Below are 13,401 nucleotides of genomic sequence, written 5' to 3' on the forward strand. Positions count from 1 at the left end.
TTGTTGAGTATATATTGATATAATAATGTTTCTAGTATGAACATGCTGTAACTAAGCTCTTACTTACGGTGTTCAAAATGGCCATACCGTTGGTTCCATAATACTTACAGTCACATGTTAGAAAAGTATACTGTCGTATCATCATCGTGCCTACTTAACTTAAAACAAACGAACACTAAAATTAATTCTTTTCCCAAAATAACAACTTTCAAGGTACGTGTATCAAGATTACGCTGCATATTTTTTCAAATTTGATTTTGAGTGCATACGACATTATATACGCTTTTGTGCCTGAACGGGTGTTGATCATGTAAGATGCTTTGAGTTGGAGTGATACGTTTTGTTGCATATACTGAATGATTGATTGGGGTATAAAAGAGACTTTGACCAGATTATCAGTGCAGTCATTTGAAAATCTAATACAGGTTAGGCAGTTTGGGATTTGGTGATGTTTTCTCATGGTATGAGTATATATGTGGCCGAGTTGATTTTATTGCTATTTTGTAAATATTTTAGTAAAGTCTTTTAATTGTCTCGTTTCTGTTTTAGCCTGTTTCTGTCTCAAGCTAGATTACTTGAGCAGTATGAAAACAACAACAATTAGACTAGCTCCAGTACTTACATAACTACTAACATAACAATAGCCACTTTCACCTATACAGTCACCAACAGCACAAGCGTCTTGCTTTGTTTTCCTTCCCAGCTTCTGTGTTATGTAAGTAAAAGGTTTCTCCTGTTTTTTGCTGACTTTGCTAAATTAGTTGGTCACTTACACTTGAAGGATATCAGTGGTTCTTTGGACTGGATTTCAAATCAGTGGACGATATATTTGTTGTGTTCAGGATCTCTATAAGGTTAGTTTGTGTTTGGTTCATATTTATGTATCTTGTAGATATGTCTGTGTATTTAGTTTTATGAATTAGATGCATTAAGGTAATGCATTGATTGGTAATTATATATATTTTATAATATATCTATATATGTCAAACTGAAAATAGTTTAAAAACATAAACTAGTACTTCATCATAAGTATACATGTTATCTCGATATCTTCAGATATTCCATACTTTCCTTCTTAATTTGTTAAACACTTCAGTTAAATCTAAACTAAATCTATAATCTAATTTAACTATTAATCACTACTGAAATACCATCTAACTACATGTGTGAATGCAGTATGTATGTGTGTAGATTATGATTGAATGGATACATATGAAAAGGTCATTTTACATGTTCTTAATTTTATTGGCCATTTCCTTTTTCTTATGCGGCCTTATTGTTTAAATTTGTTCTAGAATATGGCAATTGATGCCTGTGATCTGCCAACGCTGACATAGTTGCCAGCTCATTGCCACACAGTGGTAAGTTATGTGTACATTTTGTGTATATTGTGTTTATATTATGTTTATATCATGGCAATCTGTAGAGGCGGTATTTGTGTAACCGTCTTAAGTATTTCTATATGTAATTTGGCTTAAAACCACAAGGGTAAGTGTAATTACTGCTCAGCATGTTTGATACATTAATGTAAAATATCACGTGTAAATGTTTATAGTATGCATAGCATATTAAACTGGATGAGCAGGTTATACATTGGTGTGTTGATACTATGATATGTTTTATTTCATTTATTAGATATTTTCATTGTATTTTTAGAGTACAGAGTTCAGAAACAACTAGCGTGTGCGCAAATAAAATCAGCTGTCAACTCACACCCCAGTAGCCTGTTCTGTGTTTACTGCACTAACCGGAGCCTTGCCCGCTACTACATTTTGGAGCCCCAAGTGAGGACTGACAGCATGGTGGAGTACATCCTGAACATCGAGGGAAATCGAACCTAGCGTTCATCATCAGTCGTCATTGGTTGTCTGTGACTTCCAGATATCATCGGTGACTATAACTGTGTTGTTTGACCATTCTACGTGTGACGATATCTTTACAGTGACTGTGTTGTGATATCAACGACTACATTGACTATTTTTTAGATCTAAATAATTGCATTGCGTCGTCTTGGTGATATGTTTTCATGTGCGCAGTCACCCTGCTTTGTGCAATGACGAGAGACATTCAACTGGAAACCAGATTCTACGTCACCTCAGTGAATGTGTGTATTCATAGACTATGAGATTCAGTGACAGTTCTTGTGAACATCATTGCTATTTTATTTGATATGCTTTGAATATTAACTACTTCTATAACTAGATCTACCCGTAACTTTCACTTGTGCATACCAGTTGTATAAGGCGCCGCGATTCGCTGTGCGGAGTTGCGTCCCTTTGCCACGCCAGAAACCTATGATTGTGGGTTCAAATCCCGATTCGCTCCAATAATGTTTCTAGGTTTGTTAGCACCATACCTGTACTCGTGGGTTTCACCGAAGTGGTAAACGTCTGAGACCTGCATCACTTCAGTCTTTTCTCCCACATTAAGCTGACACGCGGTGATATAACTGGAATACTGTTTAAAGCGGCGTTAAACCCAACTCACTCACTCACTTGTGCATATCGTTACACTTCAGCTATTGTTTGCCATTCATGTGTATGCTATGTCAAAGATGTATTTGCTTATGCTGAGTGCTATACCTACCGTTTGATTGCTTTCGCATTATTGTTCTGCCATACTTACCTGTTGTTTGCCATGCCGTGTTGATTGGTATTCACTTATTGATGCCATATCTGTTTGACTAGAACCGGGTACCCGTGACTTGCTTTTCAGTGTGCATGTGTTTGAATTGATATTCATAACTAAGTCTCAAGCCATTTAAACTTTAAATATCTAAACTTTAACATAATATCTAACTTAAAAAATCTCTACATTTAGGTTAAATTCAGTATAAATTCTTAACTTAGCGTTAGGTTATATATCATTAGCTTAGTATTTATTACTTACTACTAGATTAAACATCGTTGACTCTTGGTTGCTTGTGTAGTAATTAGTTATAAATAAAGTTGGTAGTTAGAGGAGTCATGATGTGAAGGTGTTGTTCTCTTGAGATTGTTTTTCCTTGGCAGCTGTCTTCAGCTGTTCTGCTAGTTGGTAAGTTGGTGTCATTTGTCTATATGGTAAAGTCTCGTTAAATATTCTATCTCTGTCTATCCCTTTTGCATGCCCACTGCATTTGCACTTTACTAAACATCAATTGAGTACAGTTAATCTAACCTTTTAGTTTAGTGTATAATTACCTTCCACAATAGTTATCAGCCCCCTACTTCTCAGAATACTGCTGTGGTATACGGCATAAAATATGTAAGTTTGCTTTTTCACAACGCCAATACGGCCTAGTCTTACTTCCCCAGTACCCCTCATGTCTTAGCTACATTAATTAGTTAAATATGTAATTGTGTCCCTAATGTAATCATGTAATCAGCAGATTACATTTCCCCTTTGCTTCTTCCTCATATGCCTTTTACACACGGTTAGTGTGTTTGTAATTCTGTATTGCACTCAGCTGCTGAATTACTTGTCATTTTTTCATAATGTAGTGATTCAGTATTGCACCCATTCACTGAATTGCTATGTAAGTGATAGTGTCATCACATTTTCTTTTCTGTATTGTTCACAACACCAAGGTGATTGGAAATACATTTTTTCAGCCATGGCTGAAGGTGGCATGTCTCAAGAAGACATAGATCAGCTGGTTAAAACCTTAAATGCACTTAAGCTGCAACCAAAGTCAGATACCCCAGAGGATTTCTTGGCTTGGATGCAGGCATGTATTGGCAAGGCTAGCCCAGAAGTAAAAGCAGAACCTGGAGGGTCAGATAGCACTGAGAATGCTGAGGTTCCGCTAAAACACAGCACTGTGGTAAAAGTGGCAGATGTTCCACGTTTACCTTTCTTTTCTGGTTGGGCCAGCAAAGATTCAAGCTATGACCTCTGGCGGTATGAGGTCAGGTGTCTCTTTCAAGACAAGCTCCACTCAGAAGATACGGTGAGGCAGGCCATCCGACGATCTCTGAAAGGTCCAGCTGCTAGGGCATTACTTAGATTAGGAGCTCATGTTGATGTTAATTCTATCTTGGCAAAGATGGATAGTGTCTTTGGGGATGTTAACACAGCTGAGACCCTCCTAGCTAAGTTCTACTCAGCTAAACAGTTGGATTCAGAGTCAGTTGCTTCTTGGGCACTACGTCTTGAAGATCTCCTTGGACAGGCCGTGGATGCTGGAGAAGTACAAGTAGGCAAGACAGATCAGATGCTGAGATCGATGCTGTGGACAGGACTCGTTCCAAGACTGAAGGACATATGCGGCCACAAGTTCGACAACAGCCACACCTTCAGTGAACTACTTGTTTCTCTTCGAAGAACAGAGCAAGAGGTTAATAGTCGGTCTGGGTCATCACAAAAGAAATCTACTCCCGCAATGGCTGCTGTGAAAGCTGAAAACAAGGAACTCGAAGAAATCAAGGGAATGATTAAGAAACTCACAGGTGAAGTGGCAGAACTGAAGAAAAAGAGCGATTCACCATCACAGGGTCCACTTTCTTTTCCATCAAGACCACCACCAGGACACCTTTCAGGTAGAGGGTATGCACCCCCTCAGGGACCCCCGAGGCAGTTTCGAGGACCTTCCACTCGGTTTCCTTCTCCCACATTTCAGGACAGCAGTAACTATGTTCAGGGGCCCTCTGCACAGTTACAACCAACTACCTCAATTCAGGCACACAGTTATCAGAGGCCACCAGTTACCCAGACACCCAGGATGAAACCAGGATGGACAACTGATACCTATGGTCAACCCACTCCTATCTGCTATCGTTGTGGTCAAGTTGGACACCTCAGCTATCAATGTAATGTACGGACAGACCACCGATGGAATTCTTTAAACAGAAGGAAATCCATGTTTTGGGACGAGCCATGGATTTTAATGCACAAAGTCCCTATGGTAAACACATGGCTAGTAAAGACATGACTGACCTTGTGGGAAGTACTTCAGAAGTTGATGTTGCCGTTCATGGGGTGAAAACTAGAGCTTTGTTGGATACGGGAGCCACAGTCTCAACCTTGAGCGAATCCTTTCACCAAGAACACTTATCTCACCTCCCAGTAATCCCACTACAACATATCCTTAATGTTGAATGTGTGGACGGTCAGTCCTTACCTTATTTAGGCTATGTCGAAGCACCACTTTTTGTAACTGGCATGTCTCCAAACGAGCAGAATGGGTTGTTTTTAGTTGTACCCGATAGCAACTATAATGAGTCTGTTCCTGTTCTAATTGGGACCAACATCTTGAATTCACTGTTGCTTAAGTGTAAAGAACTACACGGAGAGAGATTCTTGCAGACCGCTAACCTCTTTACCCCATGGTATTTAGCCTTTAGATGTCTTGTTATCCGGGAAAAAGAGTTAGTAAAACAACAGAATAAGCTTGCTGTTGTGAAATGTGCCGAGCTCAAGAGGATCATTGTTCAGCCTAACAGTCAAGTTAAAATTCGTGGATTTCTTCACAAACCTCTCAACCATCACTCACCATGTGCAGTTCTCTATGCAACACCATCATCAGCTATACCAGACGACATCGAGATAGCTCCAAGTTTAGTATCATACCCTCGTGCACAGAAGATGGGAGTTGATGTGTACATCTCCAATGTTACAACCAGAACTGTTTCTATATCACCTCACGCTATACTTTGTGAGATTCAGCCTGTTACTATTGAAGATATGCCTCAGCCATCTACCTCAAGTGCAGAGTCCCTGATTGAAAAGATGGATTTCAAGGAAGCAGCTGTAACACCAGAACAGTTAGCTCAAGGAAAAGGTGTAATCCGAGACCACATAGACATCTTCTCAACTGGAGATACTGATGTTGGACACACGGACAAGGTACTTCACCGGATTGAACTCACTGAGGAACGTCCCTTCAAGCAACGACATCGACGCATTCCTCCACCCATGTACCAGGAAGTGAGGGACCACTTGGAACAACTTTTACTTTGTGGAATTATTCGGAAGTCTTACTCCCCTTGGTCATCTAATGTGGTACTTGTTCGCAAACGAAATGGTAAACTGAGGATGTGTGTAGATTTTCGCGAGCTGAATAACCAAACTATCAAGGACAGTTATTCACTCCCACGAGTTGATGAGATGTTTGACGCTCTGGCCGGCTCTAAATTCTTCACGACTTTGGACATGAAGACTGGATACCATCAAGTTGAACTAGCCGAAGAACATAAAGAGAGAACTGCCTTCACAGTGGGACCACTCGGATTTTACGAGTATAACAGGATGCCTTTTGGTCTTTGCAACAGTCCCGCTACATATCAGAGGTTGATGAATGAATGCTTTGAAGGTCTACATCTGAAAATTTGTCTAATCTATCTTGATGACATCATTGCGTTCTCAGAGACCTATGATGAGCACTTGGACCGTATTGCTCAAGTATTCAAAAGAATCAGAGAGAATGGATTAAAGTTAACTCCAGACAAGTGTTCCTTTTTCAAGGAAAGTATCAAGTTCCTCGGCCATGTAGTGTCATCCAAAGGTATCGAAGCAGATCCAGATAAAGTCCAGCGCATCACCGATTGGCCACGACCAACATCTCCAGAACAAGTTCGTCAGTTTCTAGGCTTCGCTGGATATTATCGCAAGTTTGTAAAGGATTTTGCAAGGATTGCCAGACCTTTGTCTTCTCTCATGCCATCTCCAAAGCAAGTCAAGAAGAAGACGTCACAGAGTCAGTCTTGGTCATGGGGTCCAGAGCAAGAATCAGCTTTCCAGCATTTGAAGGAGCTACTTTCCTCACCTCCAATACTTGGATATCCTGACTACTCTAGGAAGTTCGAACTACATACTGATGCCAGTACTCATGGACTTGGCGCTGTTCTGTACCAGGAGATGGATTCAGGGAAGAAACAGGTCATCTGCTATGGTAGTCGTGGGTTAAGTAAGTCTGAAAGGAATTTCTCAGCTCATCGTCTAGAGTTCTTAGCTTTAAAGTGGGCAGTGACTGAGAAATTCAAGGATTACCTGTATGGGAATACTTTTACAGTATTCACAGACAATAATCCGTTGACTTACGTTCTCACGACTGCTAAGCTAGATGCTACAGGTCATCGTTGGTTAGCATCATTATCAGCCTACGACTTTGACATCATTTATCGTCCTGGACAGAGCAATGCAGATGCTGATGCATTATCAAGATTACCTAGACTAACAGAGGAGGAAGATATAGAAGCATCTGAAGTATCTACAGAATCAGTAAAAGCCATTTGCGACACCATCCATGCTCAGCCTTTTGTGGAATCACTTTGCTTTTCTGCTGATGTTGTAAACATTGAAATGGACCAGACACAAGATATCCGCAATATGACTGATCGCGACTGGAGAAGGGTACAGGCTAAAGATCCAACACTCAGGCCATGGATTGATTATGTGAGAGCTGGTCAGAAGCCCAAACGAGAAATAGTACCTCGGAGCAAGGCCAACTCTTCACTCTTGAAGATCTTTGATAATCTTTTCATGGAAAATGGCGTTCTTTACAGACAAATTATCATAGGAGAAGAAAGGAGACGACAACTGGTGCTTCCTGCATCCCATGTTGAAATGGCTTTACTTGGATGTCATAATGAAGTGGGTCATCCAGGACGGGACCGGACTCTTTCCTTACTAAGAGACAGGTTTTTCTGGCCTGGCATGCTGAGAGACACGGAAGAATGGATCCATGCCTGTGGCAGATGCCTGAGAAGAAAGTCTCCTACCAATATCAGAGCTCCCTTGGTGAGCATACAGACGACCCAGCCACTTGAGTTAGTTTGTATGGATTTTTTATCTCTGGAATCATCACGAGGATATGACAGCATTTTGGTTATCACAGATCATTTTACCAGATATGCCATGGCAGTACCAACCAGGAATCAAACAGCCAAGACCACCGCTGAAGCCTTTTACAACAACTTTGTTCAGCATTATGGTATGCCCCAACGATTTCACACAGACCAAGGTGCAAACTTTGAAGGCAAGCTAGTGAAGGAACTCTGTGATATTTTAAACATCAAGAAATCCAGAACAACTCCTTACCATCCGATGGGAAATGGCTTGTGCGAGAAATTCAACAGAACACTCTGCGACATGCTTGGGACTCTGGCACCTGACCAGAAGAGAGACTGGAAGAATCATGTCGGACCACTAGTTCATGCATATAACTGTATTCGTCATGAATCCACTGGCCAGACTCCTTTCTTTCTGATGTTTGGACGTGAACCAAGACTTCCCATCGACCTGGTATTTGGACTTGAGCTTAACCAACAGAAGAAGTCTCTATTTCAATATACGAAGTCTCTGAAGGAACGTCTCCGACAAGCCTACCAACGAGCTGCTGAATCATCTAAGACATCAAAAGATCATCAAAAGGCCGACTACGACATGAAAGTAAGAGGAGCCACTTTGGATGTAGGAGACAGAGTCCTAGTTAAGACCTTGGCTTTTGATGGGAAGCATAAACTTGCAGATCGTTGGGAAGAAGATGTGTACGTGGTTCTCAGGCAACCAAATCCTGCCATTCCAGTGTTTGTGGTCCAGAAGGAGAACTCAGAAGGAAGGAAAAGAACCTTACACCGGAACCATCTTCTACCCATTGGCACCATCTCAAGACCGAAAGTTCCACCCAGACCAATCCCTGCACCAAGACGATGTAAACAGAGAGGAAAACCAAATGAAGGACAACAACTAGACGACAACACAAGTGAGAAAACAGAAGATTCAGAGGACAGAGATTTGTGCTTAGTGCCTGTTCAGACATTCCAGGAGACAGCAGAAGATCATGACTCAACAGCCATGAACAGTGAAGCTGCTGACAGGATGGAAGATTCTGCCCAAGAAGAAACTGGTGATGATCAAGGAATTCTTGTGGCAGTGGGACCTTCTTTTAGTGGTGACGACCACTCGTCAGAGTTGTCGGAAGAACAACATGACACAGAAGAAAACCCATATGAAGAATTCGGACATGAAACTGAACAGGACCAATCTGATACCTTAACGGCACTCAGAATAGAGGACAACCAGGAGCTAACTGCAGTGGAATTGTTAGAAGCTACTGATGAAGCTGCTGCGCCACTTGCAGAAGCCACTATAGCCCACCCTACCCCACCGACAGCAGCCAGACGTTCCAATCGATCAACTCGGAAGCACTCTTGGATGACATCAGGGGAATACCTGATGAGTCACCAGATCCCAGACCAAGACAGGGAGAGGAGATCTCGGACTATCCAGGAACTTGCTTCCAGTGGCGTTTTGGAACATTTATCTCGTGCATTTATTTCGATTGTTGATGGTAGTATTAAATGACGAGGACGTCATTATTTGGGAGGGGGTAGTATGTGGCCGAGTTGATTTTATTGCTATTTTGTAAATATTTTAGTAAAGTCTTTTAATTGTCTCGTTTCTGTTTTAGCCTGTTTCTGTCTCAAGCTAGATTACTTGAGCAGTATGAAAACAACAACAATTAGACTAGCTCCAGTACTTACATAACTACTAACATAACAATAGCCACTTTCACCTATACAGTCACCAACAGCACAAGCGTCTTGCTTTGTTTTCCTTCCCAGCTTCTGTGTTATGTAAGTAAAAGGTTTCTTCTGTTTTTTGCTGACTTTGCTAAATTAGTTGGTCACTTACACTTGAAGGATATCAGTGGTTCTTTGGACTGGATTTCAAATCAGTGGACGATATATTTGTTGTGTTCAGGATCTCTATAAGGTTAGTTTGTGTTTGGTTCATATTTATGTATCTTGTAGATATGTCTGTGTATTTAGTTTTATGAATTAGATGCATTAAGGTAATGCATTGATTGGTAATTATATATATTTTATAATATATCTATATATGTCAAACTGAAAATAGTTTAAAAACATAAACTAGTACTTCATCATAAGTATACATGTTATCTCGATATCTTCAGATATTCCATACTTTCCTTCTTAATTTGTTAAACACTTCAGTTAAATCTAAACTAAATCTATAATCTAATTTAACTATTAATCACTACTGAAATACCATCTAACTACATGTGTGAATGCAGTATGTATGTGTGTAGATTATGATTGAATGGATACATATGAAAAGGTCATTTTACATGTTCTTAATTTTATTGGCCATTTCCTTTTTCTTATGCGGCCTTATTGTTTAAATTTGTTCTAGAATATGGCAATTGATGCCTGTGATCTGCCAACGCTGACATAGTTGCCAGCTCATTGCCACACAGTGGTAAGTTATGTGTACATTTTGTGTATATTGTGTTTATATTATGTTTATATCATGGCAATCTGTAGAGGCGGTATTTGTGTAACCGTCTTAAGTATTTCTATATGTAATTTGGCTTAAAACCACAAGGGTAAGTGTAATTACTGCTCAGCATGTTTGATACATTAATGTAAAATATCACGTGTAAATGTTTATAGTATGCATAGCATATTAAACTGGATGAGCAGGTTATACATTGGTGTGTTGATACTATGATATGTTTTATTTCATTTATTAGATATTTTCATTGTATTTTTAGAGTACAGAGTTCAGAAACAACTAGCGTGTGCGCAAATAAAATCAGCTGTCAACTCACACCCCAGTAGCCTGTTCTGTGTTTACTGCACTAACCGGAGCCTTGCCCGCTACTACATATATTATGTAGTCTGATTATTTGTTGTTGTATAACTTGCTAGTTTTAGGGTTAGATATTATGTATATTGATATATATGTGATAGAATGACGGCATGTGCTTTCGAATACACCATCTTGTTTGGGGCAGGATACGCACATCTCTTCGTGAACACCTGACATCATCTCAATTTGTCTCTACTGTTACAGAACTGTGAGGCCAGGACGGATAACACATTGTGTACAAATGTGATAGTGTTATAGTTAAATGATGAGTCTTTTTTCTCGTAGTTAAAAGTTTCTTAAATTCTTAATTTTATGACAGTGTAACAGTAGGGATACTTTAATGTTACTGATTAGACAAAATGTTTCTAAAATATTAATTGTTGCTTTTTTCCTTGTAGTTAAGTTTCAAATGTTTGTTGTGAAGGTGAATTGCTTCATATTAAACAAAATAAATAAAAATCCGACCAAACCCTACCCATCCCAACCCAACCCCACCCAAACCTAAATCCGAGCAAACCCAACCCGAACCCTCTTTATTCATGGTACTGATGAGGCCAGAGGCCTACGCTACATTCATTGCCTGGGGCGTGTTACAAATTCATACATTTGCTTAGTTTCATAGCATGATAAATGAACATTGATAAATTCCTCATAGTTTCTGAACAATTACAAAATTTACAAAATTTGTTACCATAAGGGTTGTGGCAGATATAGTTTTTGTAGATATTTTGCTCATTATACACTGGACATGCACATTAAAAGTGATATTCATATTCATCATATTCAATTCAATCAGTTTTACGAATCCTACAAAGTCTATGTTCTCTTGCAATACTTACATATCTGTCTGTTTCAATAAATAAATCATGCGAGCAACAACGAAATCGAGAAAGAGCTCTTCTAAACTTATGTACATTTACACTTAATAGATAAGGTTCGAATATAATAGTAGTCTTAAATGTAAGGTAGAAATTTGCTTTTATAGAACTGGACAAGGAACCATCCATTTTTGAATGTACATATCTTTTAAGGTCTGTGTCAAACGGGTGAAGAAATACTGTGGAATACTAGTATCTACATGGTGCATGTTTCTACCACATTGGTGGTTTCAGTTAACAAAGCAGTGGTAAAACTGTTTGAGATATTCTTAGGTATTCATTGAATGCAACGACTGCACGAGATTCGTAGGTACTCTTTTAATGCAAAGGAATATGCAATGTACGAGATGTCGAGAGAATCACTGAATGCAATATAATGCAGTTAACGGGTCCAACCAACTGTCTCAGCTCAACTGTGTATAATCTGGTCATCCACTAATTTTGCTGTTCACAAATCTGTCCTGATGTCCGTTTCTGAGGAATATGAGGCGCCGGAATTCGCTGTAGAGTGTTGCGTCACTTGGGCCTGTCAGATACCGGTGGTCGTGAGTTCGAATCCCGGTTCACCCTGGTTACGTTTCTTGGTTTGTCAGCACCATATCGGTACCTGTATCACATCGACACTGAGATGACACGCCGTGACAGAACCGTGATGTTAGTGGTAGTATGATGATTGTGATGATGATGATGATGATGATGATGATGATGATGATGATGATGATGTTGGTGGTGATGATGACGGTGATAAATAACTAAGGTGATGAAGATGGTGATTATGATGGTGATAATGATGGTGATAATGATGGTGATGATGAGTGAGTATGGTTTTACGCCGCTTTTAGTAATATTCCAGCAATATCACGGCGGGGGACACCAGAAATGGGCGTCACTCATTGTACCCATGTCGGGAATAGAACCCGGGTCTTCGGCGTGACGAGCGAACGCTTTAACTACTAGGCTACCCGACCGCCCCGATGGTGATGATGATGATGACGGTGGTGATGATGATGGTGATGATGATGGTGGTGATGATGACGATGATAACTAAGGTGATGATGATGGTGATGGTGATGATGACGATGGTGATGATGATGATGGTTATGATGATGGTGATGATGATGGTGATGATGATGATGACGGTGGTGATGATAATGGTGATGAAGATGGTGGTTATGATGATGGTGATAATGAGGGTGATGATGATGATGACGGTGGTGATGATGATGATTGTGGTGATGATGACGATGGTGATGATGATGGTGGTTATGATGATGGTGATAATGATGGTGATGATGATGACGGTGATAACTAAGGTGATGATGATGGTGATGATGACAATGGTGATGATGATGGTGGTTATGATGATGGTGATAATGATGGTGATGATGATAAAGCTTACTTCTGGGTTCGTTGTAGTTACACTGTACTTCCTGTTAAATGTACCTAGACACAGACAAATGGGGTATCTTGTCGAACGAATCATTTCCTTCATACAAACTGCCGGACAAATGAAAAGCATACACTTAGAAACGTTATTAAACCGTTACTAGGCTGAAGTCGCTATATAAGTGCAATAATCTTGGACGCGACATTAAAACCCATTTCACCTCATCTCACCTCACTAGACTGAAAACGGTCGCAGAAACACTGCAGTCTTAGGGTCCAAAAATACCACCGAAATAAAAGTAGCTGTGCTTCATATAAAGCTAAAACAAATCTGCAATTGAATAGTTCATCATTCAATAGCATTACATATTCATGAAGACATCTCAACTTTAAGATCTCGTTTCACAATTTGCATGTGTATGTTAACGCACGGCGCACAATTTGGATTTGCGTTTTTGTTGGGAACATAATACTCGCACACGTGTTGTTTGAATGTGAACAATAATTGGTTACCTATCAGTTGCTCATTTAACCCTTTGGT

The 13,401-nt window shown here is 39.9% G+C and overlaps 1 long non-coding RNA gene across 1 annotated transcript; it reads left to right on the top strand.

The window, feature by feature from the left end:
- Positions 1–741: 741 nt before the first annotated feature.
- Positions 742–1,776, top strand: LOC125381901. The gene is made up of 3 exons (XR_007222125.1): positions 742–854; positions 1,296–1,361; positions 1,657–1,776. It is a non-coding gene; the product is annotated as an uncharacterized LOC125381901 (long non-coding RNA).
- Positions 1,777–13,401: the final 11,625 nt, after the last annotated feature.

The sequence above is a fragment of the Haliotis rufescens genome, unplaced genomic scaffold, assembly GCF_023055435.1.
Source record: "Haliotis rufescens isolate VD_foot unplaced genomic scaffold, xgHalRufe1.0.p SCAF_2, whole genome shotgun sequence".
Lineage (NCBI taxonomy): Eukaryota > Metazoa > Mollusca > Gastropoda > Lepetellida > Haliotidae > Haliotis > Haliotis rufescens.